At 45.0% G+C, this 21,833-nt stretch overlaps 1 pseudogene across 1 annotated transcript; it reads right to left on the bottom strand.

The window, feature by feature from the left end:
* Positions 1-10,119: 10,119 nt before the first annotated feature.
* On the bottom strand, positions 10,120-21,233 carry LOC308439827 (elongation factor Ts, mitochondrial-like; annotated as a pseudogene). The gene is made up of 2 exons: positions 21,146-21,233; positions 10,120-10,975 (listed from the first exon to the last, which is right to left on the bottom strand). The product of its transcript is annotated as an elongation factor Ts, mitochondrial-like (transcript).
* Positions 21,234-21,833: the final 600 nt, after the last annotated feature.

The raw sequence follows: 21,833 nt of genomic DNA, 5'->3' as shown, positions 1-21,833 counted from the left end.
ATACCCAACCATCTTTCTGAAACTCGCTTCTCTTACCTGAATAACTGATATCATTCCTTGTAGCACTGTTTAAAAAACAAACAACAAAAACCCACATCAGGACCACATGTGCAATTCTCGCTGTTATTACGTTTCCAACACTAATTTGTTGTCTCTCCGTGGGGTTAAAAAAAAGGTATGAAACATAAGAACAAGAATATTTTTACTTGTGACTTTTAAGACAGTTACATAGCTAGAGTCTGAACGACTGTGGTGTTGACAAGCCCAGAGCGAGTTTAAAATGGGTGATGTTGAAAAAGGCAAGAAGATTTTTGTTCCGTAGTGTGCCCAGTGCCACACTGTGGAAAAGGAAGGCAAGCATAAGACTGGACCAATTCTCTGAGGTCTGTTTGGGCAGAAGACAGGTCACTGTTGGATTCTCTTTCACAGGTACCAACAAGAACAAAAGCATCACCTGGAGAAAGGATACCCTGAGGGAGTATTTGGAGAATCCCAAAAAGCACATCCCTGGAACAAAAATTATCTTCTCTGGAATTAAGAAGGGAAAAAGAACAGACCAAATAGCTTATCTTAAAAAAGGCTACTCATGGGTAATTCCACTGCCTTATTTATTACATCTTGTGGCTTTTATATATACCATAATTTAATTCATACACCAAATTCAGATCATGAATGGCTAGCAATGCTTTGTTGGACAGTCCTGATTTGGTAAAACTGACTTCTAAGTGGATACGATCTTTTTTAAAGCAACACTTCTGGCTGTATACACGCTGTCACTGCTCTTCCTTTCTCGAGATGAGATTGGACTTAGTAATTATTTCTTTTCCATAGATATGGGGGTGTTAAACCTATTCAATGGTTTTATACTTAGATTTATATAACTGGGTATGTGAATATGTTTAACCACTGGGAAGATTCTGTCACTGTCTCAGAAACAAGAAGACTGTCTCAGTTTGTGCTCAGTGGCCTCTCACAGGCAGTGCTAAACACCAGGAAGCAACCAGTGGCAATGCTGTTTTCATCAGAATTCCCTACATCAGCAATGCTGCCTTTCACCGCTGAAAGGCATTTACTGTGGTTCATGCATGATCTCAAATCAAGAGTATTTAACACTTTAAAAAAAGACATTTACATACATAGACCAATATCTCCACTTAATAAGTTCACCCTCACGTACTTTCTCAAGATGCAGATGCCCAGCCATGATAGTTAACACGGCAAAGCACAACTATATAGTTTCATTAAATTGTCGAGCTTGCCGCACCTGTCCTGTGACACTTGATTGTGTTTGGGTGGATGGGCACAACCTCAGAGCCAGGAGCTCATGGGATGTGTCCATTTCAGCTTGGCAGGAAATACTGCCAAGATGTGGAGAGAAGCTGGCAGGGACTTCCTGGGCAGTGGGCCCAGGCCTCTTCCTCAGACGTTTTTCTCTGACCTGTCTCCACTCTTTGGTGCATGTCCTTTCCAAAGCTACCTTTCAGCCAGGTGGAGGGAGCTGAGGCTTTGTGGCCAGGAGGGGAAGCCAAAGGCTTATGTTACCCCAGGTTCTTCTCTAGAAGAGGGGATAAGCAGTGATTCTTTCGAGCAGGCTGGTGGCTGTCCCCAGATAGCAGCCTCTGCCGTACTAATTTCTCTTCCTGGAATCTCATGACTTGTTTTCAGTTCATACCACCTCAAGGCAAGCTGGAGTTCCTGTGGGCTCCAACAGCTGTGCCTCCTTCAGGGCCACCCCTTAAATCTTTTCAACAGGGGCTTGAGCCTGGGAGAGATCTTGCCATTAGCGTCTACCAAGAAGAGAGTGACGTGCTACCCCATTACTGACTTCGTTGTCAAGAACTGGGGAGATGGGGTAGAGTCCAGGCGCCCTAAGCCCTCTTGTTAGGGCTGCTTGTTTGCTGCTGTCTTTTCCTAGTCCAGTGTGCGATGGTGAGCTGCGGCTGAGTGGACATTACTGGGAGGAAGGACAATCAAGGTAAGCACTGTTCTGCCCAGCATCCAGGACTATTCAGAAGCCCAGGAAACGAGGTCCTGGCAGAAGTCGGGGGGGGGGGGTGACAGGGCGGGGGGAAGGGGCTTGCGAGCAGCTGCCTTGTCTTTCCTCCTCCAGGGTTATAGGAGCTCTTGCCCTGGCTTGGGATCTGTGTGTTTCCCCACGGGGTGGGCCAGAGTTCAAAGAAGGAAGGAGAGTCTCCTTGTCCTCTGAGGTGAATGAGCTTGACCTTGTGCAAATGGAGAGACTAAAAGCCTCTGATTTTTAATTTGCGTAAAAATGTTAGAAGAGAGAAATATATATATATATATTCTTACTTTTGAGTCTTTGATATGTCTATATAAACAATCCTTTCCCTATTCTCTGAAGCTCGAGTGAGACTCATGACAAAGTTGTGTTTCATTAAAAGGTATTAATTAAATGATTGAAACTTGAAAAAAAAAGTCTCGTATGAGCTGGGTATGGTGACAAACACCCTTAATCAGAGCAATAGGGAGGCTGAGGCCGGTGGATTTCTGTAAGGTAGAGGCCAGCCTGGTCTACATAATTACAGGCCAGCAGAAAAGACAATGAGTAAATCAATCAATCGGTCAATTAGATTGTCTGGAGTGATGACCCCGTGGTTAAGGGTGTGCACCACTTTTGCAGAGTTTTCAAGTTCAGTTCCCAGCACCCATGGGAGAGCCTCTTAACTCCCTGTAACTCCAGCTTCCGGGGATCTAGCACTCCCTTAGATTTTTAGGGCATTACACCCACATGCCGAAACACACACTTGGACACACACACACACACACACACACACACACACACACAACTAAAAGTAAATCTTAATTATCATAGATAATACCTCTTTCAACATTTGTTTGTTTTTTGTTTTGTTTTGTTTTTTTTTTTTAACATCCCAGTGTGGCCGTCCAACATTAGTCTCACTCACTGTAGAGCAGAAAATGGTCTTTAACCTAACCCTTCTGCCACTAGGATTATAGGCATGGGCTTTCACACACACCTGAACCTTAAAGTGAATTTTAATTGAATGGTCACAAGAAAAGTCAATTAAAAAAAAAAACTAAGTATAAGAAAAGTTAAACACCATGAAATGAAAACTTTAAGGTTTTTCTTATCTGTTTTAAATTACCCTTGGCCTGGGTATCTATTTTAAAATGTATGAAAATCCTTAATTTGAAGCTCTTTGTTTGCTCATGAGAGATTTAAGTAAACAACAGTGGAAAGGATATATGTTTGTTGTAGATTGACTCAAGTTTTTTTGACAGGAAGAAACCAATCGTTGCTTAGTTACTAAGTTCTTTAAAATGACCATGTGTCATAGCACACTGGGACCACCATAGTTTCAGCAGGCTAGCATGAGGCACAGTGTGGCCAAAAATGCATCATTAATGAAACTGGCACTTTGTGGCTCCGACAATTTGTGGTTGTAATTTCTATAAGAAATGTAACATGATTAGCATGTTTAAAGGTGTTAGTATCAGCATCTCCTTATGAGAAAATTTTACGTGAGTCTATACGTTACCTTGAACTGGGATTCCAGAAAATAAATTTTCTGGCTTAATATTAAGATTTTTTCTCCAGAGGATAATATTTAAATCTTAATTTTCCATACAGTTGTTAAAGAAGACAATATTACAGGTTGAATTGGAATGTTGAAATATAAGAAAAATTAAAAATGGCAGTTTAGAAAAGAGATGTAGTATAATTTAGTCTATTTTTTTCTTTCACCACAAATTTGCCTTCCCCTGAGCAGCTGGTCATATACATTGTGGATTAACATGTAAATGCAACTGTAAATGTTCTAAAATGAGTCTACAAATGGGGTGGGTATGGCCTACCTCTGAGCTTTTTATATAGAGTGGGTGTCTGGTTGGTTGGTTGATTTTTACTTTTCTTCCTTCCTTCCTTTCTTCCTTCCTTCCTTCCTTCCTTCCTTCCTTTCTTCCTTTCTTCCTTCCTTCTTTCCTTCCTTCCTTCCTTCCCTCTTTCCTTCCTTCCTTTCTTCTCCCTTACTTTTTTTCTTCCTTTATTTCTTTCTAACACAGGATGACTTTGAACTCTTGAACCCCACAAAGGTTAGGACTATAGACATGCTTACATTTTTAAGTGGTTGAAAAACACCAAGTGAGTTGGGCTGAAGAGAAGGCTCAGTGGTTAATAGCACCGGCTATTATTCAAGATGGACCTGTGTTCAGTTCCCAGCACCCACATGACAGCTCACAACTGTCTGTAACTCCAGTTCCAGGGGGTCTGACAAGCTCATACAGAGAAACATGTTGGCAAAATACTAATGAACATAAATTAAAAATAAATTAATTTGAAAAAGCAAAAAACAGAATGAGTCACAACAAATCATAAAATATTGATTTTTAAAGGCTAGACATGTAAGGTAAAAGCTAATAGATACGAAGTTATAGAAGCAGCAAGAGAGGGAGAAAGTGGCCAATTCTTGGAAATACATATCACTATAGACTTGCTTTAAATAGTTCTTAGAGGAAAGTGGCAATTTCAAAGGAAGTATCAGGAGCTGACATTTTAAGTGAGAAACATCAGGAGCCTTTACCTACACAGAATCCCTCTAAAATCCCTTGCCGAGTTCACAGACAGGCCTCTGGGGAAGAACTTTAATCCCTAATTAGATTGTCTGAGGAAGCAGCTCTAGGGAAGATTGTTATTTTTTTACTTTGCAATTATATTTTCTTAGCTGCAGATAGACAATAATTATGAATGCACCTCTATCTGTTTTTGCAAAGGCACACAGATTAATTAATGAGCACCCTCAGCTGACCCAGACAGAGGGCAAACCAGAATCCGACTGTGTGTGTGTGTGTGTGTGCGCCCTGTAAGTAAACATGGAGGCAGTCTCTCATCTGCACATCCTGTCTTCAGGTGAGAAGACAGTGTGAGGCACCTGGGGATGCAGGCGAAAGCTTGCTCTAGCCTGGACTGGCTGGACCTTCTGCCACACTGCGAACTCCCTTTAGCAACTTCGCATCGGCGTTTTTCATTTAACCACCGTGTTTCTTTATTTCTTCATTGCAGAGAAACCCTGGCTCATCATGCACTGTAGCAGGCAATATTCTGTCCTCTGCTCTCTTACAGTACTGCTTCCTAAACCACTCATTTCCCCCTTGACACTACATTTCTTCAAGGACTTAAGTGATGCACATCCTTACGTGGGCCACATACAGAAAAGATTACACCCCACAACTGTACAGCTTGATTAACTTTTCAAGCAATCAGAAGAACACCATTCCCACCCCAGAGGCCTTGCTCTAGTCTCTCCCCAGACCGCCCCTCCCCAAACCATCTTCTGACAAAGTTAAGCACTGTACTAACTTCTGACATCATAGGTTAAGTCATCTTTCTTTTAACGTGTATGAAGATAGAATCTTCTAAGTTTTGTCTGTGTTGCATGGTGGGTTTCTGTTGCTCATATCATGTGTGAGAGACAGTAGTCTTTCCACACGAACTGTCACGCAACATGGGGTGACAGCTGCTGTTCCAGCTTTCCTTTCAGGAACGTGCTGGCCTGAAAAGTTCCAGAGATCCTCATTTGTCAGCTCTGAACACAAGTCGTTTGGATTTGAATGAAGGTGATGCTGAAACAAAGGTCTACATGTGCACAGGTTTCCAAGTGCTGTCCTTTCTTTTTAGATTTAAATGTGTACCTATTCGTCTCTTCCTTCATGACCTGAGCTCTTTCTTTCATATGCAGTTTGGGAAAGTTTCTCCATCTCAGAATCATACAAGTTTCATTTCAATTCCACAAGTCTTTCTGTTAGACCCTTCACACTTACATTGTGTACCAAGAATTACTTTGGGGTCCAGTTCAGTTGGTGTTTTTCTAAGCAGCCTTTGTTGAAGACAGTAATGTCAGCATCATGTAGGGGGTGGAAGGGCTCCCTTTGCCCTGAATGACTGCAAGGTTCACTCCAATTCGCCTTTCTTTGGCCTATTTGCTAGAGTCTTGCAAGGCACTGTCTTGGTCCCTAACAGATGTCACACACATGGTCTTATGCCTGGGAGAGTAGATTTTTCTACCTTGTTCTTTTCTATAAAAGATTAGTGTAACTCAATGACTTTTAGTGGCTCTGCCTGCTCCACATTAATTTTAGAATCGGCTTGTTAATTATCACAGGAAATTCTACTGTGGTTTTGGTTGCACCCACATTGTGTTTCTCTAGATCACTCTGAGGAGAATTACAATATTTATCACAATGACATTTCTAATCCATGGACTATCCTCATTTAGTAAAATTATCTTTAATTTTTGTTAATAATGTTAACAATTTGTCTATATAACCCTTAGGTATATGTTTAGATTTCATCTTCAGTCTTTGAAACCTTATTCTCTTGTATATCCGATACCTATTTTATTATTTTACTTTCCAATTATTGTTAGTACACAGAAATATAAATGATTGCTAAAGTAAGCATATTGCATCTAACACTTTTGTTAAACAAAACACTCACTTTTAGATTCTACTAATTTTTATTTCTTACATATATAAACATGTTAATGTTAGGTCTCAAGGAAACCGGGGAACAAGAGAGGTGGTGTTAGTACATGCCTTTAATCTCAGCATTCAAGAGGCAGAGGCAGACAGATATCTGAGTTCAAGGCCAGCCTGCTCTAGCGAGCAAGTTCTAGGACAGCTAGGGATACACAGAGAAACAATGTCTATTAACATATCTGTGGCTTCTCCCTGCACTCCTCACCCCACCCCCCACCCGGGCCTCTCCTTCCAGAGAACCGGCTTCTGCTCCCCTCCACAACTCAGCCATTTTCCTAGGTTGTCCCTCTCCCTCTCCCCCCTCCCTCCTCCCCCTCGCTCTCTGTCTCCCTCTCCCTCTCTCTCTGGAAGGTAGGATGATTGTTTGCCTTTCCTGTAATATCTTTATTAGATTTTGGTGAAAAAGCATTTGGAAGTGTTTCCCCTTTACCCTTTGACCTTCCCTATTCCCCTTGAATTTTTACAGACAAGGAAAGAAAAAGGGAGCTTTTACATAAAGATCTAATTCCTGGAATCATTACAAATCTATTGAAATTAAAATCCGCTATTTTTTCTGGTATTCGTATTGGTATTTTCATTTGTCTGAAATTTTCTCCATTTTTTTTTTAAATTTCAAATCTCTCAGCATGAGTTTTGAAATGACTTCAGTGTAAGGAATTCACAGTGATCCCTTCTAGTCCCTCAGTTCACTCCTAATATTTGCTATACTGGTCATCTTGAGGTTGGTGATTTTTGTTTACCTTTGCAAAGAGCCAGCTCTTGGCTCAGGCCTAAGGCAGGAGCAGAAGATTGGGGGAGGGGGAGGCTGGCCAGGATGACAAGAAATGGGTTCCTGTTTCAAAACTAATGGACCAAAATAGAGTAAAATATACTTGTTTTTCTACATGAATTAAGAATAAGACCCTTCTGAGCCAATCTAAGAAGTTTTAATTAGGAAATACTTATGTTTGAATTTGGTGACTTATCAGGATTCTCTGTAAGAAGAAAATATTTGCAAAGCATGTATCAAGGGGAGGGAGAAAAGGGTATTCCGGAACCACAAGGTACTGTTCTGATGATCTTGATGTCTTCATTGGGGTGGCCACTGGACCTCTTTCTCTTCCCAATATAGCCACATAAATAAAATGCTTTATGCTTTTCAAAAAACAATAACAGCACAGTGTGCTCTCTAAACAAATGGTTTTATCTAGAGAGAAAGTTTTGACCTGTGAAATAATTGGACAGGTAAAAACACTGGTGATCTAGGCCTGACGGCCTGAATCTAATCCCTCCCCCTGGCCGAGGAAGAGGAGAAATGGTTCGAGATAGTTTTCCTCTGGCCTCCACACTCACCAGAGCATGCACACTCACACACATACATCAGCTACACTCGTGGTTCCCCCCCTCCCTTATTTAAGGAGAAAGAAATGAAGTATGTAGACCAAGCTACCTTGAATTTGCCTTCCCCTGTTTCACTGTCCTCTGAGCTGGATGACAGGCTTGAGCTACCACTCTAGCGTAAACCAGTATCTCAGCAAAGCTGGAAGAAAAGATTCCTCTCCGCCAGATACAGTCCATGTCATTGTTTGACCAAAGTGGCTTCCTGTTGTGGTTTTCACTTCTTGAAGTGGTTAGATTTAAGCAAAACACATGGCTGTTGTTTTCATCCTGGCCCTTTTCAGACATTGAACTTGAGAGATGTTGCCCTGACTGCCTTCCCTTGACGACAAGCACATATGGTATAAGTGTAAGCAGGGGGCAGGCATTGACAAGAAAGCGTATTCAATTGCCGATCGCCTTTGTCAATTTCTAGACATAAGCTGTTATCTTTAGACTTAAATTTTTTTTCCAAATTAATAAAAAAAAAAGCTTCCTGGTAAGAAATCTCTGCAGAATCACATATAAAAAGAACATTTAAAAGGTGGTAATGGCACACACCTTTAATCTCAGCACTTGGGAGGCAGAGGCAGGACAGGAGAATCTCAAGTTCAAGTCCAGCCTGGTCTACAAAGTCCCAGATCAGCCAGGGCTACACAAAAACTCTGTATGTGTGTATATATATAGTGTCCAAACTGAAGTGTCACACACCATATGTGACAGGGCCTAAACAAGTGGCAGTCCCTGAATGTCCTTATATTCCAAGTGATCTGGGTACTCACTTTCCTGCCAGTTTGCTCTCCTTTCTTTATCATTCCTTTTTAAAGATACTTATTGATATATATATATATATATATATATATATATATATATATATGTATGTGTGTCTGAGGGGTGTGCCTCCCTCCTAGGCCAGAAGCCATGGGATCTTCTAACGCACCGCACGCAGCTGCCTGTATTAAGTGCTGGGAACGAAAGCAGGGTCCTGTGAAGGAGCAGTGTGCACCCTTAACCACTGAGCTGTCTGTCTCTCCAGCCCCCTGACTGGCTTCCTGCTTTCTTATTCTGCTCAGGGAAGGTGCATGGGAACAGGCCTGCCACTGAAGATGTCAGTCCTCCGGATACTGGAAGGGTAAGCTCAGGGGCGCGGTGGAGTGTCTGTTTCATCTACCGATTGATTAGTCCTGTCTGGTGCTGCTCTGTTGCATGGTTCAGAGGACTGAGTTCTAGAGTCAGACCTCTTTAGAGGTGAGCTCAGATTCTTCACTTTAGTAGACATGCTGACCTTTGGCAGCCTAACTGCCCTTTGAACTATCTACTTTCCTGATGTATGAAGAGGAATGACACTGGTCCCCGTCGGGAGAGAGTTCTCCCACGCACTGACGGCTGTAGTCATTGGCTATCATTCATCGTGTGAACAGTCTCGAGATAGAAAAGATTTGCTTGTGGTATATAATGAAAGACAGGGGTTTCCTGAGCTCGGACGCAGCTAGAACACAAACCCGCCTTGCCTGCAATAGCTCCTGGGACATTCCATATCACCCCCCACCCCCACCCCCCACCCCTGCCCCGGGACTCGTCCAGTAAAAGCTGTCACAAACTACAGACTGTGGCAAGAGAGGGAGTCTTTGCTTCTGCGTCAGGGAGCTCATGTCCTTTGCTGCAAGCATTACACCAGGGCAGACTGCCAACTTCCAGAATGACTGAGAATGCCTCTAACAAGCAGCTCTGCCTAAGACGTCTCCTTCCCTGAGACTGGGAGCTGACGCCGTGTGAGTGTGAGTCCACACTACGCTGGGGTCTGTTCTGGTTTCGATTAGGAAGTGTAATTATTAGCAGATCCAAACACCTCACTGGGGGGAGAGCTGCAGGACAGACTGCGAGGTGAACGTGGGTGAACTTTTTCACCTTTTCTAGATCCTTCTGCACAGCGCTCAATAATCATGTTATCAATCCCATAGGTATCTGGTACACTAATCAGGTAGATGCCACTGTCCAGTGGTCCTGTCTTATTGTGCACAGTGTATTGGGCACAGTAGGTGAATTATGAACAGATAATGTGAAGGAAAACGAATGACCGTTCTTCTTTATTATGCAAACGAGAAAATTCTACTTTATTACATTGACATTTAATAACTTTACCTACGAACTTCATTTTAAACTAAAAAAAATTTTTTTGAGAGTTGAAGAGGTTTAGAAAATAACTTTTTATAAGGAAATCCAGGCATAAAAACTAATTATTTCCACCTATTCGGCCTCGGCTACCTGTTTACCTTCTCCACATTCAAAACGCACAAAGTCGACTACAGTCATGCTCTGGGGCTGCAGGTACTGCCCCAGTGTGATGGAAGGGTCCAGAAGGTAGTCGAGGGCAGCATCCAGGTCTGTCTCCTCCCCTCCCCACCCCCAGGCTCGTCATCCAGGGAGCCCAGGGAAAGAGGGACCATGCCACCCAAGCAGCGGCCAACCTCCCCGGGGTTTGTGATCTGCTCAGAAGTCCCGCAGACAACCAGACCACATACTTCCCCAGCACCAGGCTCTGGAGGGAGGGGCTTGGCATCACTCCATGCATCGGTGCACGCAAGAACCGACAAAGAACCCAGAGGGCACCTTCACCCAGGCAGGTCGCTTCCCGATCGCCAAGGCCAACTGATCCTTGAGAGAACCTCCCTGTTGGGCCCAGCTGCAGGTTCAGAAAGCTCAGAGATGTTGAGGAAGCCCTTGCTGTACTGGAGAGCTGATCCGTCAGGTTCTGACGGCGCGCCATGGTTCCTAGGGATACTTGCTGGACAAACTGTTGAAAATTTAAATTTCTGGAAACAAAATCTGTCTCACAGTTTACCTCTACTAAAACAGCTGTGTTTCGACCTCCTGCAGCAGTCCACCCAAGCCTTCTTTAGTCTTCCTCTCGTGGACCTTGGCGGCTTTGCTCCCTCCATCCTTCCTTCTGGGCTTGTTTGTACAGCCAGGCCTCTGCCTGTTTGAGATCACCGCCACAAGTCTCCAAAGCCTTCTTGCAGTTGACAAAGGAGTAGCCTGTTTTCGGCCAGCCACAGCTTCATGAGGAGCTCCTTGCTTGCAGCAGGAGCGACCAGCGACCATTCTTAATGAGAGCAGTCCCCTGCAGACTAGCTCGCTCCAGAGCGGTGGGCCTGTGCCGAAGATCTCGAATACTTTTCCAACAGTAAATTCTGCTTAAGGATCTCATAGCTCTGTAGTGTTGATGAAGACTGTTTTAACCCCACTCCCACACCTATGGCCAATACATACCATCTGCCAACACAGGAGCGATTGTACAAATCAACCATGGAGTCTCTCATGCTAAGAAACCACAGCAGAGATTCTTGTAAAAGTTTCACAGGGGGGAGTGAAACATAGTTCCGTTGTCAAACTGTATTATTAGAACTTCTGCCTAAGAAAAACATCAGGACTGGCCCTGTGTGCTGCTTATGTTAGTTGAAAAGACCTCTATACCGTATTTCCGGGGTGAAATTCATCCTTGAGGTACCACCGCCAGAAGGTGCACCCTTGCCTGAGATCCTTAGTTTTCAGGAGGCGGCCTCGGACTTCCTTGTTCATAATACAGCCCCCATCTGTACCATCCTATGCTTTCTCCCATTCGTGATGCATTTGTGACACTGTCATTAGCAGGAACAGGAGGCTTAAAGCACACACCTCGACAGAAATCGGTCCCTCAGCCAAACCACACAAGCTCATGCCAGCAGCTGCATAAAGGTGTGAATCTGGCTTCCTGGTGACTCTGGGCTCCCTGGTGCAGCAAGCTGGAAAAGCAGGCCGGCCTGCTACTGCCACATTCCTTTGGTGTGATTGTTTCCCAACACCACCGAGGCCATATCTTCATCTGTAAACAGAGGCCGGAACACCTACTTCTGGCACTGTGAGAACCGCACAGACGCCTCATAAAGGCGGCCTCGGCTTATGGGAAGCTCCTTCCTCACCTCCTCCCTATCTTCATCACACACACCTTTACCTCACAGGGAGGCACTGGAAGCAGCAAGTGACAGGCACAGCTAGGGGACAGGTCTGTTGAGAGAGTACGTCTTCTCACTCTTTCCCACGCAGCCCTTGTGATTTCTGTGGGCCATGCAGTTGATGCCTCTAGTGTGGGAGAGGAAAGAGGCAGTGGCCTCTGTGCTTGTGGAAGCCAGTAAGAAGCAGGCTGCCCCTGCCCTGCCCCCCTCACCCCCTTTCTCCTTATCCTCCTCCATGGTAAGCACCACTGGGGCATTGGTTTTCTTACTAACAAGATCCAAGGCTAGTCACCAAGGACCAGCAAGGATCAAAGAGCTATCTATACAGGAGGCAAGTGGTGGCCCTGTAGCCCTGGGTCCCTGGGGAGCTTGAGTCTAGGGACACTGCACTTGACAAGCTGGATTCGAAGTTCTGTAGTCCAGGAGCTAAGGAGGAGCCCACTGAGGCGTAGGCAAGTTCCGAGGACAAAGGAAGGAAGGAGACTGTGTATTCCAGTAATGCCAGCAAGGCTTTCTGGTTGTCCTCTGTCCTGCTGCCCTGTGCCCAGCAGGCTAGTGTCTGCTCTGCTGGGTTTGAGCAGAATCAGGAAGCACAGGGTAAAAGGCAGCCTGGGAAAACCAAGGCCTGCCTTCTGCTTGTCCCTTACTGTGCCAGGCCAGGCAGTATCCTTAATAGATGACCCTCAGAGCCAGCTGGGCTCTAGGCTCCATACCTCTGGCTCCTCCCTCATTCTGGAAGACTCCTGGTAAAACCCACAGCTTCCCAGGCTAGCTACAGGCTCTTTGCTCCTTTTTCCCCCCTCCACCTATCTATCTGCTTCACTGACATTTAATTCACAAAGTCTGATAGTGGGTGGTTTCTGGAACATGGGGAGCTGACTAGCCATCACTGTGATCAGTTTTCGAACATTTTAAACTCAAAAAGAGACCTGATGCCTGTTCACAGTCCTTCATCATTTCCTCCAGTACCTCTAGCACCCAAGAATCACCAACTGCCATTTCTATGCCTACAGAGCTGCCTGCTCTGGAGATCCCGCGTGAAGGGGTCAAGTGACATTCTTCACCCTTCTGAGTTCCCTTAATCTTGTCCACACCTGTGTAAACAATCCCTCCACAGGGCTCCCTCCAGTCAACCCCTTAAAGGGCACTCTGTCTTCCTGGGACCCTTAGCTTGGACATGTTTACCAGTCATCAGTGAACAAAGAGCAGGAAGAGCAGGCATTCCCCACCTACAGGTCCAGCCCGAGCTCAGCAGTAGCAATGGGTCTCCAATGTGGGTCATAAAGAGAGCAAAAAGCATGATAAAAAACCATAGAATTGGGGCATTGTGGAAGCTGAGGGCGACCAAGGCTGCCCTTTAGAGTACTGGGTTAACTTGCTTGCAGAACCCTGGGGAAGAATGTCCACCAGGCACTGAGGTGCAGAAGACTGTAAACCACCAAGATGGTGAACTCTAAGAATCCCTGTGCTTCCATCTTAGACCCAAGTTCCAGATAACAACCCCACGGATACCCCAGTCGCTTAAATGTACTTTCAGACGTGAGAAGAGCATACTTACCCCGGTTGGCCTTCTAGAGCACTCCACATCCCCGCCGGCTCTGATCCCTCCCCGAAGGCCACTTCACTGTACCTTCAGAGTAATTCCCACATCTTTATTCTTCCCGTTCTGTCCATTTAATCACGTCGACCGCCATGCTCAATACAATGGGAGGCCATCTTTAATGGACGGGAGGAGGTAAACTAGAGGTGACAGTCATGTGAATGGTGCTATGACTTCCTCCAGGGCCGGGTGTGTATCCATAACATTATCTGTTGTGCATGTCGCTAATGGAAAGCTGGAGATGGCTTGAGGGAATGCCAGCATATGATGGGCAGGTGGGATATGGGAAACTCAAGCAAGGGGGTAACAAAGGGTCACAGAAATAAATGTGAGAGGGAGTGGAGAAAGGACTGTCTCTAGAACTTGCGGAGGAGATTTTGGTACAGAAACTTTGGAAGACAGAGAATAGCATTCTCTGGGCTCACCTACTGTGAGAGTACAAGGAGCTTCAACAAGGATGGCTGTCCCAGAGGTTGGTCTTGGAAGATTTTTTTTTTCTCTTCAGAGACCTGACCAGGGGTGGGGGGTGGGACGGTAGGGATGGGATGTCACATTTTGTCCTGTTAAAGCACCACTAGGAAGTTGGTAAGGAGAAAGGAAACTGTGGCTTCTCTGTGGAGAACTTCGACAGGGATGGAAGGAGGAGGGATGTGGAATGGAGAAGGCAGAAGTCAGAAATGTTGATGGTGACATGGGGGCCGTGGAAGATAATAAGGGCACTGGCTGGAGAAGGAGCTGGGGACAGGGCCAGTAGAACTTTTAACTTGGATTGACTTATTACTAAGCACCAATCTTACTGGTTTTTTCCTTTGGTTTTCCTCTGTGCATTAGTAGGCCTGAAGAGAAATGAGACCGCGCAGAGACCCTGGTCAACAAGATGAAATAAGCTTCCCCCTTCAGAAGTGTCTTCAGCCTGCCCCAGTCTGCTTTCTGTCGGTAGATTTCACTTCCTGTGCTTTCTGGCAAGTGCATTTCCTGTTTGGGATGTAAGTATTCCAGGGGAGGCATCTACCTCCCTTCCTCTTGCTTCCTGGCCTGTGGCAATAATCCTAAAGGTGCTCAGCATGAGCCCTAAGCTGTTGTTCTTGTAGAGCTGGGGCTTGGAAACCAGGAAAGCTTGCCTGTTGTCAGCTACTGCATACTGAGTCACCGAGAAGGGTAGAAATTGATGGGATTTACTCCAAATATTTTTTTTAAGCCTCATTATTAACTTGAGCCACACCCCTCATAAACAGGTTTACATGCTGGCCCATTTATGTAAGTGAAGGGCAGGCATTAAATAATTACAGTCCACAGCACACAAAGCCAGCAGGACAGCGTTGTCACAGAGGGCGGCTTTAACAGCCATTAAGTACTAGGTAGGGCTTCTGATAGTTTCATTTTGAGATAAATATGGGGTTTTAGGGGGAAAAAAATCACAGTTCTCAAAAGTGTCTTTTACCGTCAGAAATCTGTCTGTCTTTCTTAATTGGATTAATAACTTTTATCCAGTTTTGAACCATGTTCTCCCGAGGCCTTGTGTCACAGCCCACAAAGACAACATGGACTGTATTTGTAATCTAGCTGACTTTGATATCTTTAGCAAAGGGAAAAGTCTGTGACAAAGCACTTGAGTGACCAGCTCAAGCCTGGAAGTGCAACGGAGGCAGGCCCACAACTCCCACCTCTGAAACTCAGGTTTCACCTGAGAAGGTTGGGAGCTGGACCTAACTGCTTTGTGAGTCTCCAGATAGGACTTGTCTAAAATATCGTGGGATCTTTTTCACCAAGTTCAATGTCACAGAACAGTGCAGCTCAGAGGTCCTCAGAATCCATTAAAACGGACCCCAGCCTCTTGTTTTACAACCAAATTAAAAAAAAAAATGGGCATAACTCAATAAAAAGTATATAAACTTCAGAAAAGTGGTTTTTTATTTTATCAACATACTAGGAAAAAGAAACCTGATCGAGGACCAGGGTGTGATGGGCATAATTTAATCCCAGCATCCAAAAAGCAGAGACAGGTGGGTCTCTGAGTTTGAGGTCAGCCTGGTTTGCAGTTCCAAGACAGCCAAGGATATACAGAGAAACTCTGTCCTGAAACAATACCAAAAACCCAATTGAAACCACCAGATATTTTGAAGTGGTTAAAACTAGCATTGTCCAACAGGACTATAACACAACCACTTAGGCAATTTAAACCTTCCTTTAGCTACCTTGCAGCAATAAAAAGGAACAGATAAAAATTGTTTTAATTACATACTACATTTTTTTCCACATATAGCAAATACTATAGTCTGGCATATGTTTAATGCAAAAATTACCAGTAAAGTATTTTACACCCTCCTTGGAACAAAGCCTTTGAAATTGGGTACTTGGAGAGTCCCTGCCCTTACATCACTGTAACTTTTTGGAGGATCAGCATATCTACCCAAAGCCACTCTGAGTGGCTTGTTGTTCTCTGGAGAGGTTTGGACTGTCTACTTTGTAATCGTGGATTACCATGAAACTACAGTCACTTAAGAAACAAGGAGCTGCCTAGTACCACTGAGGACTGATACTCTTGAGTGAGTTTTGGAAATTTCCAGAATACCTTAATTAAAAGTTTCCACTTGGATAACAAGAACCACATTTGCTCACACAGCACAGCGCAGGACACTATTATAGACCATGGTTTACTTCTGTTTCCTGAATAACAAGGAAATGGGCCAGATGAAGTAGCACATGCCAGTGATCCCAGCACTCCATAGTCTGAGGCAGGAGAATCACAGGTTTGAGTCTACTCTGAGATATAGGAGACTGTCTCAACAATTATAAAAACAATAAGGAAATGTTCATTAAGGTGGCTTACACATGCTCCAAACAGCATTATCTTTTGGGATTCGTAGCTCAGGATATGCCGTCTCTTGACCATTTGCTGACAGACCCCGACCTGGCTGTGAATCATATTGACACTGAGGTCATTTCTCCAGCTGCTGCCAGAACCAAAACCTCCATACCTAATGCTTTAACTCCCTGTCCCTTGAGCATCTTTGTTGTGCTGGTTTCTTAGGTAACAGCATCCAGGCATTGGGGAGGATCAGCAGGGAGGGTATTTAAGGAGTTACAAATCTGAAACACAGTCCATCCTGAGGAATGTCATTGGGAAGGACGTGCCGCCAGTGACCATGGATCCCACCTGAACAGGAGGAGCCAGAACGGAAGAAGTATAAAGTCAGTGTCTCTTGTGAGTGTTCCGCTGGGGGCAGCTCTTGCAATTGCTGTATATCCTACAGTTGGTACCCGTTGCGTGAAAGATGTGTGTAGGGAAACTGATACGGAACAGGCACGCAATGCCTGTTGTCAGACACCCTCCCCCTACATCCCCCAACTTCCCTCTTACCTTCCTGGATGGTAAACTCTACTGTGATACTGATTTTCTTACTAACAAGGCACACACTTTTGAAAATCCTTCAGAGATGCAAATTCTTAAATTGAAGCCTTTGGTCAAATAGAGGCCCAGCGGAAGGAATGGCAGGGTAGTTCCTGCTTCTCACTGCCAGTCAACTTCAACTCTCCAACACAGCCCACAACTGCCCTTTGCAAATTTGGTTGGTGAGGACCCAGATGAAGGACGTGGCTGAGAAGGAAGTAGCAATAACCGTGTCCTTCAGGCGATCTCCCACCTCACGTATGAAAACAATCACTGCACCTAAGATCTATGCATGTCAATAAAACACAATAGCTTTGGCAGCATTTGGGCAATCTCCCAGGGGCTGCCTATCATTGCTACTGAGGCCTAGACAGAAAGCTGGATGGTGAGAAAGCCTCACCTCTGCAGCTGAGATGACTCAGTAGGTGACAGGGGAGCAAGTCCGGGAGCCTCCCTTGCCTGGTTTCTCATTCCTGCTCAGCTTGGATTTGCAAGGCTATTGGGCTATTGAGAAAATGTCTGGGCTGAGAGTCCCTGCCCTGGCTGTCAATGCCTGGAAGTGCACTGTATCCTCTCATTGTGTGGGGAGAGGCCAGCCAGAGCCAGTGAGGGGGCAGCTGCCAGCATCCAAACGTGGCTCAGCCTCTAAGAAGAGGCAGGCACTGGCTTAGACCTTGGCTGGCTCAGTCCTGTGTGGCAGACATGATCACCCAGTGAGTCAGGGGTATTAAACACCGCAAGAAACATGCATACCCCTGAACCAACCAGCACACAGAGAGGCATTGCGCAGGTTGCTCCTCTCTGTGGGCTTCTTGGCTACTGCTTCTGCCCAGTTTTTTTCCAGAACCTTCTACGCAGCATTGAAGGATGTGATTTGACCCACTTGTTGGAGACTTGGTTTCTGTGTATCTCACTGCAAGTGTCTGCCACAGCTGTGATAATGCTCCCCTCGCCATGTCTGTCTCCAAAGCCAGTCTTTATTCTAACATCTTCTGACCCCAAACAGGCTATAGTTTTTAACACTCTCGGGAACAGCTTTATGACTTATGAAATATAATATTGATACGAATCATGGAAAGAGAAGGATGTAGTAGCTGGGAATGGGAGGTACTGTTCACCTGGTACAATCAAGAGAACACTTCAGCGAATTTGGGAATGTGAGAGTTGTCAGAAACAAGGTAGTTTTTATTTATTTATTTATTTATTTATTTATTTATTTATTTACTGTGTATCTGTGTGTCTGTCCAACTGTCTGTCTGTATGTCTTTGTGGAATTAGTTTTCTCCTGCATTTATATGGGTCCCAGGGATTGAACTCAGGCTGCCAGGCTTGTGTAGCTAGCACCTGTACCTGCTGAGTGATCTCATCAGCCCCAGAAACTGGATAGTTTAAAAACTGCTCCAGTGAGTGAATTAGATAAGGCCAAGTATCCTCAGGTTTTTAAACCCAAGATCTGTCAGGGATGGCAGACCAATTAACACAGAGGCCTGATTGTGGAGATGCTCTAGCATCAAAGTTGAGCTCCGGGTCCCTGATACAACTATGTCCCCTGATGTTTGTGAATACCCATGTCAGAGGCTTGTAGAACTACACTGAGGCTGAGAGAAAGAGCCTGGCCCTGATACTCCCAGAGATAGGGGGAAAGAATGTATAGCAAGGCTAGACCATATGTCATCTTTTAGGGGAGGCTCCAGACCACAAAGGTATTTGACAAGTACGCTATACATAAGAGGTCAGCCCTAAGGCTGTGTTGAGTTGTATGCTACAGAAGCGTCTTAGTCTGTTTCTCATCACTGTAGCCTGGCACCACATATAAACCATAATTTATATTGAAAATACATTTACTCTTCATGGTATTGTAGGCTGGGGAGTCCAAGATCAAGAAGCCAGCATCCTTGGTGCTGGACCATAGCATGGAAGAAGTTATCATGGGATGAGAGATGGAGTTCTTGCCTGCTCTAGTCTCTCTTTCTCTTTTTCTCTTTTATAAAGCAACAGATGTCATGGTGGAGAGGGAAGGGAGGGCACTCTACCATAGCCTCAGTTACCCTAATGGCTTCCTGAATCTCTTACCTCAACATACCATCAACCTGTGAATTTAGGGCTTATGCTTCAAACTCATAAATTTTGGCGGGGCTTCATGTAAGCCATAGCAACAAGAGAGGGACATTAAAAATGAAACAGAACCAGTCTCTGCTTTGGGGGCACTGTGTTTAAAAATATCCCAGCCAATCAGAAAGTGTTGACATTCTTACATGAAATACTGGCCCAAATTTCCACATCAACACCCCATAACTGTCCCATGCAGCTTTTCCTCCTATTCATAAGCCGGCGTTGCAGTGACGCATTGCCGAGAGCTACAAGGAATGCCTGCTGTTTGCAGCTCTATTTTCCAAGGCTATGGCAAAAATCTCTGTGGCCTGGTTGCTAAGATACCTTAGTTTAAGGCACAGTTTTCAAAGGGTTAACAAGAAATGCATCCTTCCCAGTGTGTACAGCTGTCCTCTTGCCTGTGGCTGAGGGGAGGAGGAGGTTGGGTCTGTGCTTAGCACTTCATCCCTTCCCACAGGAGCCCCCTCGTCTGTGGCTGTTCTTCAGCAGCACCCACCAGGTCTGTGACCAGCTGCAAGAACACAGGCTGAATTAGAACTCGATCCTTTGCTGGGGGACACTCAGATGAGTGTCGTCCCCTCCCCCAACAGTTTAGTGAAAGGCGTTTCGGGGCCAGGTATTATGTCGGATGCTAACCATGCTGGACTGAGTTCCTCCCATGTACTCTCTCCTGAATTTTTAAGAAAGAGCGGATTGCATTCCTCTTGAAGTTTTATGATGTCTGTTTTTTGATGAGCTTGGTGTTACCTATTCCCGCTACTCTAAACTCTGAAGCTTGATTGCAATTTGTTTTCGTTGTGTATGAAAATAGATGATATGTTAAAATGAGACATTGTTATAATTATGGCGGTTGTCTGAAATCTCTCATTTTGCAAATGTAGAAACCGAGTCTAAGAAGAATTAGAAATGAGCTAAGAACCCGCTCAATATTTAAGAGTCTCTCCACGCTATGCATGAGGTTCCATTGCTGATAAGAAGGGGACCAGCCACAAGCCAGCCCTTCTCCTGGTTGTGTTCCCAAGGCTCTTTTAAACCTTTTTACAAGTCAGACCAGCCACTCTGGAAGTTACCACTGAGTCTAACTGAGTGAGAAATGCTGTCTTTGCCCTGGCTGGGTGCACATGGGCCCGGTTCTACCTGTGGAAGCACACAGGTGGGACAGTGGCTTTGCTTGGACGATGCCCTCTTGCACCTTGGTCCCTACCGGCTAGACTAGAGGGTGACCAAAGTCCTGTCACTTGGCACTTTGCCGTGGCTGGAGACTCTACAAGAAGGTGTGGACTTCAAGTAGGAGAGTAAAGTATACTGTGATCACAAGGATATAAGCGCGCTGCCAACTTAGCTCGCTTGAACTGGCGTGCCATCATACAAAGCCTTACCTTCTTTAAAATGTGCGGAGTATCTCATCAAAAGGGAAAGGTTAAAAAAAAAAATCTACAGACAGAAGATTCAAAGACAAGATCAACTCCAGAGCTGCCTTCGCTGCTGCCACTGCCCCCGGTGACAGCCTTCTGCGCTCCAAGCCTGCGTCCCACTCAGGCCCTACCTTCTGTCCTGCTTCACCAGAAGGGTAGCTGAAGGTTAGTGGTAAAACTGGTGGCAAAGGTCCTCGTCGGCCGCTCTTCCTGGTTTGCTGGGATATCCTCATTCCTACCATGTTATTGTTGGAGCCTGAAGTGCAGTATGAGTTTCAAAAGATAAAATTACATTTCCATTCCAGGAGAAAAAAAGATGTAATAGAATTCTGCCTTAGTGACTAACCCCTTGCATTATAGGTTGGGAATTGACTCCAAGGGAAAACAAGTTTACCTGAGGGAGTACCTGGAGGACCAGATCCCTTCAGGAGCAGAGGCCGGGAACTAGGGAACTAGTAGTCCTTAACTATAGGTATGTTACATACTTTTGTTCATTTACTGATGAGGAAAACTGAAGTTGCTGAAGGTTTGTCAAGCTTTCCCAGACTAGCGCTATCAGTTAGGTGTGGGTGACCTTCAAGTCTAGTTTAATGGGGTGTGCTCAGCAGAGAGGTGACAAACAGACTGAGTGCCACACTGCCCACCAGGACTGCAATGCGCCGTCCAGCAGTTCCAAAGTGTGGTCCATGGATCTGGAGGAGATTCCTAAGGTCCTCTCTGAGGTCTGTGAGATCATGCAGGTCTCAGCATTAACACTACTTACCCATGACTACCGGGCTGAATAGAAAGCAATCCATCATAAAGATGTGAGAGTGTTCCTTCCCTGTTCTGTGCGGCAGCTGCTCTGTCATCGCCAGAGTGCTCCGGTCTCCACCAGGAAGCACCCCAAGTGGGTAAATGCCGGTTCCACTCAGATGGGAAGCAGTGGCAGCTACTAATCACTGCAGGCCTCCACTCTTGGCTATGCATCCTTGTTGCTCTTCTGAGGCACAAAACAGAAACTGAACCAAGCTCTTCTGTCCAGCCTTGAAGCATGGTAGGTTTTAGTTTATGGACATTCTGGTTACTTTCTCCCTGGGCCATCACCAAGTAGCAGATAAACTGTGGTCATCAAGGTTTTGATACTTGGACAGGGTATATATTCTAAAAAAGAAACTCTCCTAAAAGAAAACAAACAAACAAACAAACAAACAAAAAAACCCAGTGAAACCCAAAAAACCTGACACTATTGCTTGATAATGACATTCAAAATTTTGTGTAAAATTCGGGGCTTTGAGAAAGCATTCGTTCAGCAGCGTGAGCTTACCAGTTTTTCAGCACTTGGAGATTGTGTGGCAAGATCAATGGCAGCATTACTAAACGAGACTTTTCAATATCAAGCGAAACAGGCCCGATACAGACGATCTGCAAGACTCAGTGAATCCAAACGTCCAAGAGTAAGCCCAGCAGGC

This window comes from Micromys minutus (genome assembly GCF_963924665.1).
Source record: "Micromys minutus genome assembly, chromosome: 30".
Taxonomy (NCBI): Eukaryota; Metazoa; Chordata; class Mammalia; order Rodentia; family Muridae; genus Micromys; species Micromys minutus.
This window is presented reverse-complemented; position numbering and strand designations above follow the sequence as displayed.